The sequence below is a fragment of the Monodon monoceros genome, unplaced genomic scaffold (assembly GCF_005190385.1).
Source record: "Monodon monoceros isolate NGI ecotype Baffin Bay Population unplaced genomic scaffold, NGI_Narwhal_1 Contig534_ctg1, whole genome shotgun sequence".
Classification (NCBI taxonomy): domain Eukaryota; kingdom Metazoa; phylum Chordata; class Mammalia; order Artiodactyla; family Monodontidae; genus Monodon; species Monodon monoceros.
This window is the reverse complement of record NW_021701183.1, coordinates 1,370,452-1,375,688: the sequence shown is the minus strand read 5'-3', so window position 1 is coordinate 1,375,688 and position 5,237 is coordinate 1,370,452.

Below are 5,237 nucleotides of genomic sequence, written 5' to 3'. Positions count from 1 at the left end.
ATATATATATATATATATATATATATATATATATATAAATCATTTTGCTGTATGCCAGAAACTAACACAACACTGTAAACCAAATATACCTCAATTTAAAAAGATGTATTTGAAATTATAGTAAAAGTACCCCATATTGTTTCTATAGAGCTATTTCTGAATTTTGTGTATAGCATCTTTTTACTCTGGCAAAATTATTAATAATTATATTCAATTAATTTACAGAAATATTTTTTAAATTTTATTTTTAGCATAAAAGCATATTTATTTCAAATGATTGTTAGTTTCAAAAAATGTCTTATTTTATAAATGAAATTTGATGGAATCAGTCACTTTGAAACATATATATATATATACACACAAATGTAAAAATTTTAAATAAAATAAATACACATGCATACACAAAAACTTTGCTAGAGAATATGTATACGTGTGTGTATACACATATATGTATATGTACTCCTAGGTAGGACTTTCCATCAAATTTCACATGTAAAATTTATATTTTTTCTGACTTTTCATGCATTTGATATATGTGTGTATTTTATCCATTATATATATATATGCAATGAACATATTAAAAATAGTTCACTTGAGTTTCAACATTAGTATGCTGCCATGTGATACCTTTAAGCCAGCAACTAGTTTATAAGTGAAGATATTTAATATAATATATTATTTATCATTTTATTTAAACCCTTATCAATTTCAGGTCCACTAAAAATCTCAATCTTATGTAAATATATATTTAACAGAGACTATATGAATATATACAGGAAACTGTAGTCATTAAGGAAAGTAATTTGGAAATATCTGTATTTGTATCTACTCTAGTAACTTTATTCTTGTATAATATCCTGAAGAAATGTTCACATAGCTTCATAAGTTGTACATATGCAAAGATACCTGGAGCAGTTATTTATGGTAGACTAGGTGGCAATGTTGGTTTCTATTATGTACAACCATGTAGTTGTACGAATCTGAATGTTCACAAAACTCCATGGACATAATTTAAAACTAAGAGTTGAATGAAAAAGGAAAAACATCACTGAAGGAGCTATATAGCTTAATGTCAGTAATTGTGATTTAAAATTGATATTAACAAAACAACCCAAAGGGAAGGATATGTATTAAGGTGGTGATAAAATAAGTGGGAAATGGAGACATAAAGAAATGATGTAGAAAATACCTTGCTTATTATGATTAAACTAAAAATATAATGAACTAAACCTTCTCTCTTAAAGTCCTTGATGGAATCCTAAATTAATTCATTAATTCAAACATAATCAACAGAGAAAATATGCAATATCATGTTACATTCTCTTCAGTGATTTCAGTTGTTTCTTATCTGTGGAGAAATTCTCTTATTTAATACAATACTTCTAAAGACAGCATTTTAAAAACATGTATTGATTGAGATCAAATAAAGGGGCTTTTGAACTGCAATCCTCTAAATTTTGATGGGATTTCTCCTTGGGCACCAAGAACTAGATTAAATTTTAGAGGACTCTCTGTTGTTTGGCTTCTTGTCCTTTGCTGCCACCCAGGCCACCTTAATCAGTTTAACAACAATGGTGCTACCTTCAGCTGTGAGCCAAAACTAAGATGCAGAATTGCATGTGCAGTTTTCTTTCAAGTTTTTCAAAGACACCTGAAGGGGTCTATTTTCTTAAAACTGTGCCTGGTGAGATGAAAACTTTGGCCTTCTGTAATAGACTTGATAACAATGGCAGCAATTGGGGTTAGCTTGCTGAAGAGGACATATGAGGGAGTAACTCATCTTCATGTACATTCAGCAGTAATACCAGCCAGTATCAGATGGAAATTAAAACCTCATAAAGAAAATATTTGAAAAAGAAGATGATTGTTTTTTATGTATTTGCCATGATTGGAGAGGATAAAAGTGACCCCGAGGGACTAAATATAAAAGGATAGTTGTTCTTTAAAACATATGTGTAAAGACTGTAATGCAGTATTGTTCCTTAAGATACCTATCATCAATTTAATCAAAACAATACGGTCTAGAAACTTTGAGAAACAGGGTATCAGTTTCTTCCTTTTTAGTCATAATTCCCTCTTGATGTTTCAAGGGGTAAAAAAAAGTGACTTTGAAATTGTTTCTTTCCAGACTTTGGATCTAAATTATATTACTGTATTATAATTTTTGCATTAATCTAAAAGGTAGCATATCTAAACCTTGGTAGTGGTTGTAAAATATTTTTGCTCTGTTGTCCCCATTTTTATTGGGAGAAACAATCATAACATCTGTATTCCAGAATTACATTAAATCTCAAATGACACTTTAGGAGAATTTCTTAGAAATTATTTGAGTGAGAAGAGATGTAGCCACAATGTAATCGCAGCAGAGCCTCTTAATCCATTTTATTCAGGTAGATAAGGTAATTCAATTTTTCACAATATTTTAACTTGTGCCAAATATGTCCATGAAATTTAGAAGTTACATCTAAGACTTAGTGGACATTGCCTGGCTGGGACCTATATGTCACCTGGGAAGATGATATTTAGTTTCTATCCAGCAGGGAAAATAACAACAGCAATAAAAGCAAACCCCCACTATTAATCTCTAGGCACACTTCATTCAGTATTATAGTTCACCAGTCAGGAAATTGTTAAAATACCTTGGAGGGCAATATAATCTTCCACAGTGCATGACCCAGAAAATAATTGCCTGAAATCCCTGGTCTCTCCTCAGCAACAGGAAGCTTTCAGAAAATTTATTTATGTTTATAAGTGTTTTTAGTTAGCAAGCACTAGTTAAATAATGCTCATTTATAAGGGGGAGCATGGAGATGTATTAATTATTTGCCCACATCAGTTCTCTATAATGCATAAAAATGACGAGTGATGCTGAAGTATTGAGATAAAGATAAGATAAAACTGTGAGAAGAAATAACAGAAATCATTCTACCCTAAATTCCACTATTATTTTTGTAAAATATATTAAAACACAAAGTAAAATCAATACACATATTAGAATTTTAAACTTCTAAACTTCTAAACTTTCTAAAGCTACTTCAAAGACAAGGTCTGTGTCTTGTTCTTTGCTTGTATTCTGCCCTCCCCTGAACTCAAATCAGGTTCTCTATATTATAAAGACCACAGAAGGAGAGCTATTAAAAATTTTATTTTTAAATAAACACAAGAAAGTATAATCAGAGATCTGAAAAAAATTCTTCTTTGCATACAAGCACTTGACTAGGACCATATTTCATCCTGAATCCAGCTTTTCTTCCTGTGTTTCATATCTCTTCGAATTATAGCACCATCTAGCCAGTCACTTTCAACAGAATTCTAGGATTTTTATAATCAAATATACCTCCTTAATGTCTCTCCTGTTTGACATGTCTTCTCCATCTCAGCCCTCTTAAGATGTAACTTCCTCCATTATTACCTGCTTGAACCACTATAGCCATCTCATAAATTCATGTTCCATTTTGTTCCTAAATTAATTTCTCTAAAACAAATATCAGATCAATTTTCCTCTCCTAATTACAAATTAATTAATTATATAATTTTGTCTGCAGTGCAGTGTAAGACACTGTGTTATGTTTAAGTTTCTAGAAAACAGTCATGCATACTGGTTTAAACAATATGTAAATTATTAATTCACATACATGGAAGTCCAAGAGTAGACTTCATGGTTTGCTCATTACTGTGACTAAATAATGTAATAAAATCCTAATTTCTTCTCATCTCTGCCTCTTATATTTACAATTTTATTTTAGTGCATGTTCTATTCATGAATTTAAGATAACTTAAAATATATGTTAGAATATACAAAACTTCATCCATATTTGAGAAAAAGAAGTATGTTTTTTAATTATGAAATTTGTCCTAAAGTTCTTCCACATGTGGCAAATTGGGGCATGCACCCTATCCTAAAGCAATCACTTTAGCCAGGGACATGGGCAATTTTTGATTGCCTCAGGTGAGCTAAGCTATACTATGCCCCTGGAACAAGGATGGGAGCTAAGAGAAAAGAGGCAATGAATGGTGAAAAAATAACCATGATGTTTTCCACATACTGCTAATTTGATAGAAATGTCTTGCTTTTCTTTCTTTTGTTCATTCATACATTCAATAAGATGTGACAGATTGTGTTTTCCAAACATGTTCACCACAACATGTTCCACTCCACATGTTCTTCTTAAAAAGCCCTCACCTTAACACTGAGCAGTCCTTTGTTGTAGACATAATCAATGGAATATAGTGAAAATGATAGTAAGTGACATGTGAGGCTAAATCTTACAAATGCTGCAGATGTCAGCTTTGTTCCCTGACTCCTGGAAACAAGTCATCATAATATGATGAAAGCTACACAGTATGAAAAGGTCTTATATAGTTTTTTTGGTTTTGGTTTTGGTTTTGACTGGAAACCCCAGCTCTCATCTCAGTCAATCTGCAGTCAACTAGCATTCACCTGAGTGAGTTAAAATTCAGTGTAACTCCAGCCTCAGCCACCATCTGAATATGAACTCATTAGAGATGCCTACATAATATTGCCTAGCTGAAACCAGCATCCTCCAGAAGTGTGAGATGTAATAATATGATAATTATTACTTTAATATACTAAGTTCTGAGTAATTCAATGCAAGCAATAGACAACCAGAACACATTGGTACCAGCACATCTTTCAAGAGCCAGTTCAATAGCACTTCTTCTGTATAAAGGTACTTAAAGTTATTTCTTTATATTCTCATTCAGTTATTTTACTTCTTTTATTCTCCTCGGGCATTCTAAAGAAATTAAAAAAATTATTCTGACTTAAAAATATTGTTTATATGCAAATGTCTCCTCAACCAGTTTGCAATCCTGGAGGGAATGAGTTATGTCATATGCATTTTTTAACTGTGAGGAGTATAATGTATAAAATAGTTTATGTATTGAATCAATCAACCAACCAAAAATAAATTAATCAACATTTAGCTCCAAATTAATATAAATATTTGGACTGATCTTCACTTCTTCAGGTAATACATTTCTCTGTATATGGCATGATAATGTGATTTCAATCTTTTTTTATATTACCAAGAGTTATAACGTTTTAAAAAATATATGGTGCATTTACCATTTATCCTATAAAGTTTATATTGAAGTTTATAATTATCTTTCAGAGAATTAAAAGTATTCCTAACTGACACAATACTTTTAGAAATAAGATGGATAACTTTATGCCTTTTTTACTTATCTAGTTGCTTAGTTTAAAAACAAAAAAT